The 17,240-nt window shown below is 36.7% G+C and overlaps 1 long non-coding RNA gene across 1 annotated transcript; it reads left to right on the top strand.

Moving 5' to 3' along the window:
- The first annotated feature begins 1,494 nt into the window (after positions 1-1,494).
- Positions 1,495-13,110, top strand: LOC143987959 (uncharacterized). The gene is made up of 2 exons (XR_013276722.1): positions 1,495-1,837; positions 12,440-13,110. It is a non-coding gene; the product is annotated as an uncharacterized LOC143987959 (long non-coding RNA).
- Positions 13,111-17,240: the final 4,130 nt, after the last annotated feature.

A 17,240-nucleotide genomic window follows, 5' to 3' on the forward strand; every position in this document is an offset into this window, starting at 1 on the left:
AGATCAGCACTGGCCTTCAATGAAAACATCCACCCCCTTCATGTTAAATTCCTCCCCTTACCTACATGAATGTGCCTTGGCAAAATCTGACGGAAAAATGTCTTCAGTTGGCTATTGTGCGCAGGCGGCGTCTCGCCGACACAACCGCTGATCATAAAATCAGCTGTTGTGGTATTACGTACGGCACATGCACAGTTTGTCTGGGTGTTCTGTCAAGAAATGCCCCCATCGAATAGTGCCCAGGCTGAAGGGCGCATGTGCAATGCATACGCTGTACGTAACATCACAATCAGCTGTTGTGATGGCGATACGGCGCAGGTGTACAACAGCCGCTTGCACCGCCTCGCTGTCACAACAGCTGATGGTAAAATCAGCTGCTGTGATGTTACCTATGGCGCACGTGCCCTTCAGCCTGGGCATTTTTCGATGGGGGCATTTCTCGACAGAACAGGTGGGCGGTGCAATGGGTGGATCCTCCATCCCCTCTGCTCTCCTGTGTTGTGCACTCTGGAGCAGCAGCATGCGGGGGAGAGGAAACACAGAGAGAGAAAGCTCCCAGCCGCTGCCACCCGCCTAGGATCGGCTCTGCCTGCGGGCCATTTGTAACTGGTCTGCAGGCTGCAAATGACCCGCGGGCCGGTACTTTGAGACCCCTGCTATAGAGGGATATGCTTTGTTCATATTTAATGTCTGAGGTTTACAACCACTTTAAAGCTGGTCTGGTGGCTTATTTTTTGCCCCCCTTGGATATTTTGTTAATAGGTGTTATGCCATTTTTATTTTGTAAAAATATGTTTTTCCTAAAATATTGGCAGCCATTAGAGCCATCAGTCATCCTGATTTTCCAACCTGCACTATGAAAAGTAGATGTGGCACCTGCCAAGTTTCCATGGGAAGTGACCTATTTCTTTTCCTTTCAGTTTTGGACATGAATCCCTCGTTTCCTAAATGGTTAGCCTATATAGCTGGTGTACAAAAACACAGACAGATAGTTTTCTTTCTTTTTTTTTTTTTGAAAGATGAAACAGAATTGATTACTGGGGACAACTGCTCCCCAAGTACTACAATGTTCTTTAATCCTCTTTACTGGACCCTCCGCACAATGAACATCTCTTACACCACACACTGAAACGTGTTGCAAAGCACATAAATTATGTATATAATCATGTAGCAACTTCTATTAGTTACATTTGTCCCATGTTAAAAAAAATCCACTGTTAAATAAAATCTATCTATCTATCTATCTATCTATCTATCTATCTATCTATCTATCTATCTATCTATCTATCTATCTATCTATCTCACTTAATCTCTCCTGCTCCCCTTCTTTTATTTCTGTATCATAATCCATCTGTCTATTCATTCTTTATTTCCCTTTGTCTCTTTATTCTTTTTTTCCTTTCTTTTTTTTTTTCTTTTTTGTTTTTTTATACATATGGCTATATAATACGTTCAACAAAGGTCAAAAAATCCTCTGTAAACAAGGACAAAATAAATAAAAAGAACACAAAAGAGATAGATAGATAAACAGAAAAGTGGCTGGATGTATACGAAGCAAGCAGGAGGTAGAGGGAGGGGGAGTACCATGAAATGGTTGAGGGAGGGGATATGCTTATCAGTGGTGTGAAGGTCTCCTACATAGCACATAAAAACCCAACCCAAATCAGTCAACCTTCTCAACTGGACACAGCTTTTGTCGTGTGAATCAAGAAGAGCCATAGGCTAGTAACTATTATCCTAAAATCAGGGGGACACAGCAACAGCTCTAAGCAAGATGAGTCAAATCATTACCTTATGCCTAGGAATTGTCATACTGGCTTTGCTTATACCCAGTCAGGTGAGAATTTCTATTTATTATAAAAACATGAATTGAATGAGTGATTAAGTGATGCGATAGTATTTGCACAAATTACTTTTTATTTATTGAACTAGAACCCCCGCGTTTTTACACTTTTGCTTATGTAATGTCACTCGGGGGGTGTATATAATAAATAAAGATTGATGCTTTTTGCTGCGTTTCTCTTTTTGGCAGTAAAAGTATGTTATCACCTAGCCTTAACAATTTAATAAAAATTACTAAGCAGACATGACAGCAGTATATCACCAATATTGATCTTCATTGCCAATGATGTGGCATAATCATGATTTCTTTATTCTTTTGTGAATTATTTTTTCCTGATGTTTACTGCATCAACAATTTGTCATCCCTGAACACAGATTTCAAGCTGTAGTTAAGTGTACGGTTGTTTCCTAAGGAGTTTTTGGGAGTATTGTAACATTTTAAGCGTACTTTTATTATTCAACACTCCCACTGATGGATAGTACAACTTAATTTGAGAGTATTTCTTTAACGCAAATAGTAAATAAGTTATGCTTAATATATTTCCTTTAGTCTTATAAACGAAATAAAAGGCAATCAGCCAAGTTCAAGGGATCGCATTGGGTGTGCCCTAGCAAAAAATCGTATCTATTATGTTTTCCGATTATTGCCATCATGAGTTACGCAGACATTTTATATACAAACTGATTACAGTAACCAAACAGTTTTCAGCAGAACTATTTTATGTATATACGTTATGCATTCTATAATACTGCACATGTATTATGTTGGGAAGATACACTTACTGCTTGATGTGTGGTTTAAAAGCCTCCAGATATAAAGTGATTCATCAACAGAATGCAGAGCCAAAGAAGTATCACAACTTTGAATATTTTTTTTAGCTTGTGATGAACAATAATTTCATATAACAATAACATTTCAAGGCTAGTAGCAACTTGTTTGTCATCTGAAGACATGAAAGACCTAGACCCCAGAGGAACAATCTATAGATCAGGACCCCATAAAGAGATTTGAGTAATGCTTGGGGTGGCCAGTAAAATAAAATTATTGGAAAATGTACTGGAATGGTCAAATTACTACTCTGCAGTCAGTAAAGATCTTTAGGGGAAAGGATATAGCCTCAGTTGAAGTACTTGGGGAGATTTACCAAAGCTGGAGAGGGCAAAGTCTGGTGCAGCTTTGCATAGAAACCAATCAGCTTCCAAGTTTTCTTGTCAAAGCTTAATTGAACAAGCTGAAATTAGAAGCTGCATCAGATTTTGCACTGTCCAGTTTTAGTAAATCAGCCCCAATGTTTGTTAAGGAGGATAGTGTTTTGGAGACATCACGTTCCTCTACTTGTGTAGACTGGGACTAAGCCAGTGTAAGGTAATCAGAAGCCTCCACAAGTACACAAATACCATGAAGACCTCAGTGGTTCTATTTATAAACAATTGCACCCTCAATTTGCACAGACTTCACCCAACATTCACATTTTTGTAAATTAAGCTTATGTATATCCTGAGTGAATTTCTGGCAAAAACATCACTAAAAAGACTTCTAGATTTCCAACAACAGTACAATAGGGAAGCCAGCACAGAAACTATCCAAACTCAGCCACAAAGGCGTGGCTATACTATTTTCCTTAATGGTACTTATTCCATTGCTGTGGCCAACCTATCAGTGTCAGCCACCTAGATCACTAACCTAATACAGGCATACCCCATGAAGACTTCAGTGGTTCTATTTATAAACAATTGCACCCTCAATTTGCACAGACTTCACCCAACATTCACACAGTTTTGTAAATTAAGCTTATGTAGATCCTGGGTGAATTTTTGTCAAAAACATCACTAAAAGGACCCCTAGATTTCCAACAACAGTACAATAGGGAAGCCAGCACAGAAACTATGCAAACTCAGCCACAAAGGTGTGGCTATACCGTTTTACTTAATGGTATTATTCCATTGTTGTGGCCAACCTATCAGTGTCAGCCACCTAGATCACTAACCTAATACAGGCATACCCCACTTTTAAGTACACAATGGGGTTTATTTACTAAAGCTGGAAAGTGCAAAATCAATTCTGCATAGAAACCAATAAGCTTCTAACCGCAGCTTGTTCAATTAAGCTTTGGTAATAAAACCTGGAAGCTCGTTGGTTTCTATGCAGAAGTGAGCCTGATTTTGCACTCTCCAGCTTTAGTTAATAAACCTCATTGTGTACTTAAAAGTGGAGTATGCCTTTATGTAGTTTTTTTTTTTGGTTCTCATAAGCTAAGGACTTTTAATGTGGAATTTGGATCTCACTTTTCCATGATTCAAGAAGAGACTTTTTTTGTTTAAAAATTATATAATCTTCTTGATTTTTATATAGTTGCCTCTGATATTCGCCCATAACTGTGCCATAAAGTGCCATAAACATCAATAAAACTTAAACAACAATGGAAAAGTATAGTATAGTGGCATTTTTCTAATAATATGCAAGTCGTAAGTTAGTGTATTTTGGCTCTACAGTACATATGAAACTTCTTTATGTGTAATCAGATTTTTTTTTTTATTGTGTGCGACTCTGGGTATGGTTGCCACCATCCTTATTAACTATATCTAGAAAACTACTATTGCTCTGATTAGGATTTTGAATGCATCTTCTAACCAAACAAATTATAACACTTATTGCTTCAGTTTTAAAAGTTGTAATCACATATATTGCATCACATGTTATATAATACATAGTATAAAATATTGTACAAAATTTACAACATCAAGGAATGTGGTCCAAATGGTATCCACTACAGCTGATGATTAGCTTACAGTTATGGAATTACTGGTTAGCCCACTCAGTTTAGGGACTCCAAAACATTTCAAAATGTTTATAACAATTATCTTCTTCAGGGATAAGATACCATTATAGTTTGTTGTATCATTCCTATATTTAAAAGAGAAAGTCCAGATCCATATGAGTAGACATCCAAGACATCAGGATGCCCATTGATGCATGCAAAGACCGCCTTTTATTACATTGCAAGCTAAAAGCATAGAATACTGTGTTTATGGCCTGGTTCCATCTGTTTTACACATCCAACCTTCAGTATGCCATATACATTTACAGATTTTTTTTTAAACTCAGCCAAACTTGTATTCAATTTGGGATAACATGGGTAAATGGTTGAATTTAGGTCATATTGCTATCTGGGACCTTTCTGGGGAGATTTTACTCCTTTTCCCATCACCTCTGAAATTCTACCGGTTCCCTCCACTTCTTAGAGAATTAAAAAGAGCTTTTGATGCTGTTTATGCTTTTATAATTCACCGTGCTTGTAGCACATTGCAAGAAGTAAGTAGATTTCTCTCAAGGGACCCAAAGAGCAGTTTAAACCCGACAGAGGTTCTACCCCTACCACACTCTATCCAAATAGGGAATGCACCTTTTGACCAATGTTGGATTTTAAAATTATACACTTCATTGGAAAGATTTCTAATAATATTCATTGGCAAATAAATATTTCTTGAAGAAAAATGCCGGAAGGTAAATGTAACATATCAGGCTAGTGGATGCTTTCCTTGGTTATAAAAGCATCACAAATTCTTGATTCTCTCAGAATACCCACTCAACAGTTTTGTATACATCTGGTAGTTATAATCACCATCTAAAATTACACCAGGGCAACAAACTCAGAGAGGCGCTCGGAACTTTTAGACTTGCAAGTTGTAGTCGGATGAGGGAAAACTTGCTCAATAGCTCTGGTGAGGTGGCTCCCACACAGCAAATCTTCCTTTGATGGGCATCCAACAAAGCTTAAGCCATTAAAATACAGTGCCAGAGAAAAGTTTGATCATTTAAAGTGGTGATAAAAAATTTATAAAAACATCCAACCCATTTTGGGGCAACACTAGTAGCTCTGATGAAGGGGAAAACACATTGGCTTTTTTTATATGACTTTTTTTTATCAACAGTTAGAATGATCTTAGACTCTTTCGTCCAATTTTAGTTTGGCGCTACTTTCTTAATTCTTCTGGTTTAGGCATCTAAAATGATACTGGTATTTATGCAAAAGTCAGCTTTAAGAAAGTCTTAATTGTTAAAATGATTTATTTGGCTATGGATTCTTAATACTAAGTACTCCGATCCCCTTGTCATATCAAAAAAGTAAAATAAAACTTGCCTTTCATACAATATATGTCATATTTTTGACTGTATTTTTTGTGTGTCTGAAAGATACATTCGATTAGTAGTTTCTACCTCCTATTGATTGCTTTCATTTATTCTTATCAAAGCTGTGTAATAAATAATATTAAAACGCAGCTTGAAATTGTCTTAGATTGTATTGATAATCTGAGACTTACCAAGACTACTGCGTATGTGGACACCTTAGTACTATAGACAGAAAAAGAATGTCGTCTTCTTCAAGGCAGATTTTTTTCTTTATATAACTTCCTGGGTTCTCGATACACTGTTGGTAGACTTTCTAATAACATATTTTGCCATTTAGAGCAATTTTATTTTTCTAACATGATTTCCTGTTTCCTGTTATAACCCCCTGCTCATAGGCGTGTGCAGGGGGCGTGTTGGATGTGCCTGGGCACACCCTAATCACCCCATGCAGCGCAGATTCCTCCTGCTGATATTTACCAAAGCTCCTAAAAAATGTTTAAAAAATAATAAAAAAATTAATAAAATTGTATAAAATAATACAAAAATTAAATAATAAAATGTAAAAAACTACTGACACCGTCCAGTGCCCTACTGACACCAACCTCTGACCTACTGACATGTCCAGTACTCTACTGACACCGTCCGCTACCCTACTACATGTGTATATATACAGTATATATAGTACACAGTACATATAGTATACAGAATATATATATATATATATATATATTATACAGTATATATATATATATATATACTACTATACAGCAATATATACACATGCATGTGTGTTTAAGTTTTGGATTCAATAATGCAATAGGCTGCACATACCTATGCCCCTGCTTATTGGACCAATGTGCTTCCCTGTCTAATGAGCGGGCTGGAGATGGAGAGAAGAGGTAGACAGCTCAGTGACTTTTAAAATGCAATGTTTAAATAGCTAAAAATTTTAACTGGATTGTAAACAAATATTTTACCTTCACTTGGAGTTAATTTATAAGAAGAACACAGGGACTAATAAAATTCCAAACTCCAGTTTCCTTAAGTTCCTATTTCATGATAGAATTGTTGGTCAAGGACAACCTGTTCATGATTAAAGCCTCGTACACACGGTATGATTGTTGGCCAACCAAGCATCTGATTTTTGTCAAAAGGGCGTGTGCCAGGATCTTGTCTTGCATAGTAATGGTACACAATTGTCATGCCACAAACAGGAACATAGTGACGTACAAAATTTCAGCTCTTCAGCGCCACCCTTTGGGCCCCTTCTGTTAATTTCGTGTTTGATGAGCATTGATTCCGAGCATGTGTGTTTGTACATTCGACTTTTGTGTGATGGAATTGTGTACTGACCTCATGAAAATCTGACATCAATCAGTTGTCCGCCAAAAATTTACTAGCCTGCCATCCAACATTTGTTGGCCGAAAGTTGGGCAACAATTGTCAAAAGGAGCATACTAATGGTAAGATTTTAGGACAACAGTCTGTCAACAGACAATTCCCTGCCAACAATCGAACTGCATATACGAGGCTTAACTGTTCCCCACAGCTTTATACACTTATTTTTTTGTATAGGTAGCTCTGAGCAATGTAGTCTAAAGAGAAAACAGCATGATTCCTTAAACTTCAGTGTTTTGTAAGGCCATGTTTCTGACAGGCACCCTCCAGGCCACTTTCCTGGTGCCAAGCACATCATAATTTATATACAGTATCGCTCAGTTTCCAGCACACTACATATGAAAACTAAGATGCAATGTACATAACTGAAGATAAAATAACTTATGTATCGCACTTTAGAAAAATTACCCGGCAGACCACTAAAACTTCCGATAACTAGATAGTGTAGTCTATCTATACATCGGGCCAAAATACCATATAGAATGTTAAGAAAATACATTATATACATACATTGCCGTGAGCTTGAATGTCATTGATGCTTGGCCAATGCAAAGTGCAGGGTGAGTTCACAGGCTGGAGGTGTGTCCAGAACAAATACCTTTTATGAATTTGATTTCAGTGTGGACCAGGGTATTTACCTTTTCTTGGGGTACTTGAAAGCAGACTGATCTAATACATTTCAAATGCAACTGAACACAGAAAGTTTGAACCTTTAGGAAAAAAATTGATCCATGGACCTATGTGTTTTACAATTCTTCATATCATAATATGAGAACTAATAAACATAACATAACATAACAATAATATGAACAATAATGATATCAAAGATGTGCAATTTAGTGGCATTGATTTTTTGCAATTAAAATTTTAGTAAATTATTTTTTATTGGAAACCTCTTCCTAGTATACTCCATGTCTGTTGTTTAAAAAAAAAAAAAACTCAGTTTGACCCATGGTAGGCTACTCTTTTATCCTACATAGAAGATTTGAAAAAACTTTTTTTATCAAAAATAAAAAGAAGAACCCTACAGAAGAGAAACAGTAAGTCTGACTTGTGTATCATGTGCTCAATCAATTCTAAAACAGAGGAAATTCATTTCAAAATTATAGCTAGATAGTTAGTTTAGTGAATTAGTTAGGCTGAAAAAAACACAAGACAGTCCATTCCAACCAATGGAAAAATAAATAAATAAATTAAATAAATAGCAAACCTTCATATGCAGAACCCTATACCCATAGTTGATCCAGAGGAAGACAAAAAAAACCTGTAAAGCATGTTCCTAATTACTCCAGCAGTGATCCCTTAAGGCAATAATATATTCCCTGGATCAACAATCTATGGTGGTAATATATTTTGTGCATTTAGGAATGCATCAACCTTTTTTTGTAAACAAACTACCTAGCTGGTCAGCTAGAAGTTCTAGATTCAACCTTATCCACAAATAATTTAACCCATTCTTCTGGAAATGCTAAGGGCACCTGAACACCTTCAGCCATATCTGGTGCCAATAGCTAATTGACCACACTTGTGGTACAATGTTTTCTACAAAGTAATAACATCTGAAAAGTTTTAGGTCTATGGTCTACCCATCGTTCATGTTATTTAATATTTCTAGTTAATTTCATTTATTATATGTTATTTCACTTTTCTCCCTGGGGGTTTAAAGCACTTTTATCTGCTGTTGGGGTAGATTATCAGTCGGCAAGAAGAAAGGATTTCATACTAGAGACAATTTCTTTTTAGACAGAAACCAATTACCTTATTTACTATGTATCCAAAGCACAAACGTATTTTATTATTTGAATTGAAGAATAGTTTGTCTGTTGTTTTTGTTCTTGTCCCAGAGACACAAAAGAAAGTGTGAGGAAATCTTCTAAAAGTGAGGAGAAACCCCATAGGGCCTATATTGCCTTTTTTTGTGTGTTGTACTGCTTTCTTGTTGTGTCACATGTTAACCCGTTTTGCATTAAGGCAGTCTGTTAATTTTGAAGGGGTTGCCAATGCACAAGAACAGAACACAAAACAGACATGCATTATTTTTTCAATGTACTACACACAATGCATGGTAGCTTGTTAGACCCCTTTCACACTGGGGCGGTGCGGAGCGTCTGCAGTAAAGTGGCACTATTTTTAGCGCCGCTTTACTGTCGTTTTAGCGCAGCTATTCGGGCCACTAGCGGCCGAAAAAAGGTTAAAACCGCCTGCATGCTTTGCCGGCGGTATAGCCGCACTGCCCCATTTATTTCAATGGGTAGGAGCAGTGAAGGAGCGGTGAATACACAGCTCCTTCACCTCTTCAAAGATACCGCTTCAGTGTGAAAGCCCTCCGGCTTTCACACTGGAGTTAAAGGAGCCGATTTTTTCAGGCGCTATACAGGCGCTATTTTTAGCGCTGCAGTGAAAAACGCCTCAGTGTGAAAGGGGCCTGTGCTCTGTAGTATGCTGCAATGGGTTGCCTTAGTGCTGCAATAGTATTCCAACAGCTGTGCTTTCAATTACAATGTCAGACACACATTTCTGAAGGTCTAAAAAGAGATTGTGCTACAGTGCCTGATCAGTTCTCCCTGTTATTTAACAGTAGCAACAGCTACGTTCCCTTGCTGTTCTTCCTGCTTCTAGCTATTTTATCATTCCCAAGCTCTACACTAGCACAGATAGGACTTCGGCTTCAATTTTCCTGAGATTTTCAACCTTTCCTCCAGTATATAGAGCAGGAACTTTATACATAGTAACAAAATGTAAATCAAAACAAAAAAAGCATAGTGTAACACCGATTTATTTTTAAACAAAGGTTTTGATTTACCAAAACTGGAGAGTGCTAAATCTGGTAAACAGCTCAAGAACCATAAGCGAACCCTTTTTTTAGTCTAACCTTTTTTAGTTAGGATACACTGGGGTGGATTTACTGAAACTGGAGAGTGCTAAATCTGGTAAACATCTCAAGAACCATAAGTGAACCCTTTTCTTAGTCTAACCTTTTTTAGTTAGGATACTCTGGAGTGGATTTACTGAAACTGGAGAGTGCAAAATCTGGTGCAACCGTGCATGGTAGTCAATCAGCTTCTAACTTCAGCTTGTACAATTAACCTCCCTAGCGGTAATCCCGAGTCTGGCTCGGGCTGGGATTTTAGTACCATAAGCGGTAACCCCGAGCCAGACTCAGGATCGCATCGCTGGATACAGGGAGGACACAGGGAGAAGTTACTTACCTTGTCCCCTGGATCCAGCGATGTCCTCTGCTCGATTCACACAGTGCCCGAATGCCACCGAGCTCCGTTCCCTGCGAAGTTACGACGCACGGTAGTGGAGATCGGCGCCAAATTCAAAAAAGTAAAAACACACAAAACACACACAGTACTGCAATCTTACAGATTACAGTACTGTATATAAAAAAATTACACACCCCCTTTGTCCCTAGTGGTCTGTGCAGTGCCCTGCATGCACTTTTATATTATAAATACTGTTTTTTCTGCCTGGAATTTGGAGATTGTCCATAGCAACCAAAAAGTGTCCCTTTATGTCAAAAGTGATTTTAGACCAACTAGAAAACAGCGATAATAAATTATAATCACTTGCAGAATTGAGCGATAGCGATTTGTGTGGAAATTCCTCATCAAACACTAAATCTAATGACAGCGACAATTCTGCAAATGAGCAAATTTCAGTGTTTTTGGATTTGATTACATTATTGAATAATTTTTATTATATTATAAACTTTATCATACCCGGGATGTCTGCTAGCCTCTGGTTTGAACAGATTTAAGAGAGTTATTCCTAAGAATTACAGGACTACAATATAAAATGCCAAATTTCCATGCAAAATAATTGTACTGCTTTCAGCACCTAAAACCAGAACTAATCATACCGCCAGGGAGGTTAAGCTTTGGCAAAGAAAATCTAGTTTGCTGATTGGTTTCTATGCAGAACTGCACAAGATTTTGCACTCTCCAGTTTTAGTAAATCAACCCCAAAGTTTTGTCAACTGACTTCATCAAAGTCTCCCAAAATTAAAAGCATTGTGCACAACGTGCTTTGCAATAGCTTGTGCATTGATGTACACATTACAGAAAAGTGTTTCAGCACAAAAATGTGATTTAGCCTTCAGTGATCCACTCTCAGAAGTTGTTTTTTTCATTACTTTCTGTCCCTGTGGCAATCATCAACGAGAGAAATAGAGAATTGAATTTCCCCAGTGGGTCATAGACAGCAATAAAAACTTGAAAGGAGTTCTATACCTTACACATCTTATTAAAAATACAAATGGATTTAGATATCCTTTTATACTACCAAATAGTTTCAAAATGTTGGACACAAACCATTATCTCTTTGATCACAGTGGGGTTCATTTAGTAAAACTGGAGAGTGCAAAGTCTTCTGCTGAACTGCATGATAACCAATCAGCTTCTAACTTCAGCTTGTTCAATTAAGCTTTAACAAAAAACCTGGAAGCTGATTGGTTTCTATGCAGAGCTGCACCAGATTTTGCACTCTCCAGCTTTTGTAAATCAACCCCATAGTATCCAAATTAAAAAAAGGTTAGACTAAGAAAGGGGTTCACTTATGGTTCTTGAGAAGTACGGAAGGGGTAGAACCTCTGTCATGTTTTTATTGGTGTTTCTGTCCCCACTAGGGGACTCGCTCTTTTTTCCCATTGTAAAGTAAAGGGAACATTCAAAAATTTGAGTTGTCAAAACAACAGGAATAGAAGGGATTTTTTTTCAATGGAGACATATACTATTTCCAATTTCAACTATCTAAGAAGATTTAATTTCCTTTTGAGGGATCTCCTATCACATCCTGTTGTAACTCAAGACAGACAGTAAAGGAAAATCTCCCCACCGGGGCACAGACAGCAAATAAAAAAGTGCATGGGGCTTTCACTATCTCCTATTTTTTAAAACTATAAAAAATTGTCTTTCGTCATAGCCTGTATTGTTTGTATTCATTATACCAACAAAAATGTAATGCATGTTTTGGTTTTGGTCAATACTCAATCACAAAATCATGTGCCTAACATTATTTGCATGTGGATTTGGTATTAATGCCACTGATATTTTTTTATTTCAGGTTCATAGTCAATCCACCACAAAATCCAATGATACACATGCAACATCAGTGAATCAGAATTCATCATCTGTAACAAATTCTAGTGGTGTATCACCAGCTACGACTTCTACAAACACTACAACACCACATTCAAATGTAGAGTCTTTGTATACATCTTCTGCTCTCCTCTTCAGCATTGCCACCATCTATCTTCTAAACCTTTGCTGCTAAGGAATTGTGACCTATGTATGACAACAGACCACTCTCGCCATTTCAGTTCTTTTCTGATGACCAAGCACATCATGGAATGGCATGTAATGCCGTGCAAGATCTATGTAACCCCTTTTCTGTTTGCCTCCTCTTGACTGAAGCTCTCCCTCCAACCATTGTTGTATCAGACACAGTGAATTGAAAACCTCCCGAAATGAAACCTCGAAGAACTGTGTTTCCTCAGTGGAACACTGGTGACTCTATCCCATGGTGAAACCTAACAAGATATGTAATATGAGCTGCAAGACACAGTTGCAACGGAGATGATGACAGGGTCACAGAGACCATAGCAAGGACTGAAAAGACTTACAGACTGTTTTGATTCTATGTAGACAGCTATGTTCATATATATATAACAACATGTAGACTGAGTAACACATTTGTAACCATGTAACCAAATAAATTTGTATGGTACACATTGATTTATTTTTGTTTTCTTATGTGGAATATTCCACATGCAACCAGGAGTATGTCAGTTCAATAATTAAGAGTTAAACAGACATAACCTATATCTTGCAGGCTGCAAGCAGGTAGAGAGATTTGGATTACTCTCATGAAAGGTAGTCATTGTGCTGGAAAGATGGACAATACCTGCCTTATTCTTTGGAATCTTCTTCAGATAAGCTTGATGTGGAAGCATTCCATTTCCAGTCAGCTTTTAAATGCATACCTTACATTTGTCCATTCTTATCTAAGGCTTATATTGTTTTTACGAACATCCTGATTCATCTTTTCCAGAATGCCAACAAGATGCTGATGTATTTTTTTGCAATTTGTTTTTTAAGGGGACAGAACGTGCTATGTATTGTTTGTCACAATACTAGAAACAGCTAAAACTTTTTTCTCTTTTACAATGCATTTTTTTATTATACAAACTGAGTAATTGCAAACAATCAAATCAACAAGGTTTTTTGGATTATGTACAAACTGTTATCTTATTAGATGTAATGCCATTTCTTAAAATTCTAAACATTTATGTTAGGTGGACAAAGCCATCTGCATGAAAATGTGTATTGCAGAAAAACAGTATGGGCCTAAATGTAGTGCCTGATTTACCAAGGTCATACAATTCTTCACTGGGTTGTCAACATGGATAATGGAGCGGGGATACTTTATTCTAATCATTTAATATCTAATGTGCCTATCTGTAAAACTCACATGTATACACCAATCAGGATTATTTGCATGCTTTAATATTTGTGATGGGCCCTTCATGCAAGTGCAAGAATATATTCCCCCAGGTGCTCAAAGCCAGCTATGCTGAAGCTTTTATAAGCCCCAGAGCTCAGCCAAAGCATTTGCACACATAGAGCCTTGTTTTGTACCGTAAGAGTGCATGTTCCTGCAGTTTGCCAACTATCAATGGCACCAATTTATTTGATGAAACTGCGGAGAAGGCCAGCAGACATTTAAACTAAGCAAAAATAAAATAATAAAATATTTTCTTGTTTGGGTACAATGTGATATTAGAATCAATATTTTCACCAATATATTTACTGTAAAGATGGTAAATTGAAGGATTTTTTTAAAAATCAAACTGATTTTGTATAAATGATTACATTATATTCATGTTTTCATTTTTTAAATGTTTGTGCTGGATAGAATTTCAATGCGCTTCACTTAATAGCTTGATAATTGATAACTCTTGCTAACCTGCATGCCAGAGATTGCAGTTTGAGCGTGGAAGTGTTCACTTATGCATATACCCATACCTGTGTGCAAGAAACCACAAGCAAATGAACATAATTTTGCTAGTTATAAAGAGTGAAATATTTTTATTTTAACATTTAAATTCATTCTTTAATGGGATGAAATCATTGCAATACAAATTTAATACTTTTCTTATGATGCAAACTATTTTCTTTAAAAGGCTTTACAGAAAAATATAAATATCACAAGCCAGTTTAATACAAAGGGAAATGAATGTCATTAACATTTCTCTTTCAGCCAGATTTCATACAGTCTACCTATTCTCGGATAAACTGCCATACAGCAGGCCATAAGAATTAAACCAATGTATCCAGAAATGACTGTACATGCTTTGTGTTCTCCTTAAAGTGCCTTCAAAATGCACTTACTCTGTAATGTAAATATCAACTTTAATCCAATAAGGCTAGCACTTTAGCCTTGTTATTGGTCACTGGGTGTGATGGCCAACCTCACTGACCTGTAGATTATGCAGAAGAGGTCAAGTTTATGTGTAAGTAATAGACAACTCTATGCTTTTGGACCCTTGGGGATTGATTTACTAAGACTGGAGAGTGCACAATCTTGTGCAGCTCTGCATAGAAACCAATCAGCTTCCAGCTTTCTTTTTTGTCAAAGCTTAATTGAACAAGCTGAAGTTAAAAGCTGGTTGGCTACCAAGCACAGATGCATCAGATTTTGCTCTCTCTGGTTTTAGTAGTTCAACCTCTTGACTTTGTGTAGCTCAAAAGTTAAACTCAGGCACCTTTGGGTGCCTGCATTTGTTCCCCATGGTCTAACTACTTTGATTTCGTTTTAGTATAGATTTGTTTTAACAGCACAGTACATTTTTTTATGAATCTATAAGTACCAATTAAGGCCCCGTTTACATCCTCTTGCTTTATTTAGGTGAAAGCACATTTAATTTTGATCTCAATAGGTCAGCACAATTCACACTGTATGATGTGCAAAGCAGTGGCCTCAAAATAAGAGCTGCCTCCTGCAATATCAACATATTAAGTGAGAGAAAGAACAGTGAATTAGCTTTCTGCTGAAGTCATGAACACCATCACACTTGTTCAGGCCATCAAGTCTTTAGACCATAGGAAATAAGTGCCCAAATTTGGCTGGAAATGGAATGCTTCTCATCATATGAATGTAAAGAGTGAACTATAGTATACTCTGCTATACACCATGGAATGGTACAAATCAAGTGTATTAAACTATGTCTTTGCTTTTCTATGTCGCAGCAAAGTACTTTTACACCATATTTCCCAATTCTCCTGTATTTATAATCTGTGCTGTGATACAACCTTATTGTTGAATATGACCAGTGCAGTGTCCTCCCATACCTGCTGCCCATGGAGCATTTAAGATATAGTAGCTAGTTGTTGTATTTAATAATGGTGTATGGCTTTAAAGGTCCTGGGTGTTATGTATGTATGTAACTATATGTGCCAGATATATTGATCTCCACTGTAATGAAATATTATTTTGTAAGTTTAATCAAATAAACCTTAAGAAATAAAATTTATTTTTGCTCTTTTTGACTTGCAAAAGGTTCAAAAGACAGATTTATTTTATTTTGTACATTTTGTAAGGTGATCTTCATATAAAGGCTATTTATAAAAATAAAACTGGAAAGTAGGAATTGGGGGGGGGGGGGACTTGTTGTATCTAGAGCTATGAATCAGTATCCTTGTTACATTTTTACAGATAATAAAAGATGACACTTAGTGGGGCTGATTTACTAAAACTGGAGAGTGCAAAATCTGGTGCAACTGTGCAGCTCTGCATAGAAACCAATCAACTTCCAGTTTTATTAAATCAACTTCTCCAGTTTTATTAAATCAACCCCAGCATGTGTTTGTGGGCAAATACATTGACCTTGTTCTCCTTCATTTCTCCAGTTTTCCTACAAGGGGTTTGCCTGTATCTTCTCAAATATGCACACATAATTTATAAACTCATACTATTTATTTGAATGGGCCAGTAACAATTATGTTGATACAAATTTACTGGCTCAGAGACCATGTAATCAAACATATCTTTCCCTTGGAAAGGTTTGAAGTCTACATGTGAAAATCTGACATTATGATGAGGGTTCCCAGAAATCAATGTTGATGGCAAAATTAATATCCTTCTGCTGCCCCCCCCCCCCCCCCAAGAAAATTGAGTACCAGCCGCCACTGATAACAGTGGGACATGTTGGATCAAAAGCAATGAACAAAACACAACAGGAAAATATCAGCTAAAGTAATGCAACTTTAGAATTAGGAGCAGGAAGTAGTAGGATATACAAGGTTTTAAAACAACAACCGTAATGAAATTAATAGAAACCAAAGCACATAATTCTTGAAATGTGTTCTGATAATAGGAAAAATGTATATGCATGAATAAATAGTATGTCACTGGCTCAAGTAAGTAATAATTTAAATTTTAAATTAACAATCCTACTAGCAAAGCAAATAATGATTTTAACTGTTTACAACGTCAGTGAAATCTATCCATGACAACCCTACATTCTGAAAGTTTTTTAGTGTCTTAACAAAGGAGATGCTTTTGCCTCTAGAAATAGAGAAATAAAGTTGTATCAACAATAATATTTCATCCTTGCTTAGTAGCAAGGTCCCATCAGAATAGCATTTGGCTGTCTGGAACTGGGGTACATCTAGGCTTATTACATTATGGGCTGTATAAATATAAAAATGTATCAGTAAATTTAGAATTTTGCTGAGCTTCAAAACAAATATATTGTTAGACGTCTGAGAAGGGAAACACCTTATAAAATGTCTTTTAAATAGTAAACTATGGTGTTAGGAACTTGTGGAGAGCTTTGACAATTACTATTGCTACTACTAATCGG

Source organism: Lithobates pipiens, unplaced genomic scaffold, assembly GCF_037356315.1.
Source record: "Lithobates pipiens isolate NorthernLeopardFrog02 unplaced genomic scaffold, aLitPip1_a1.2 Scaffold_18, whole genome shotgun sequence".
NCBI lineage: Eukaryota > Metazoa > Chordata > Amphibia > Anura > Ranidae > Lithobates > Lithobates pipiens.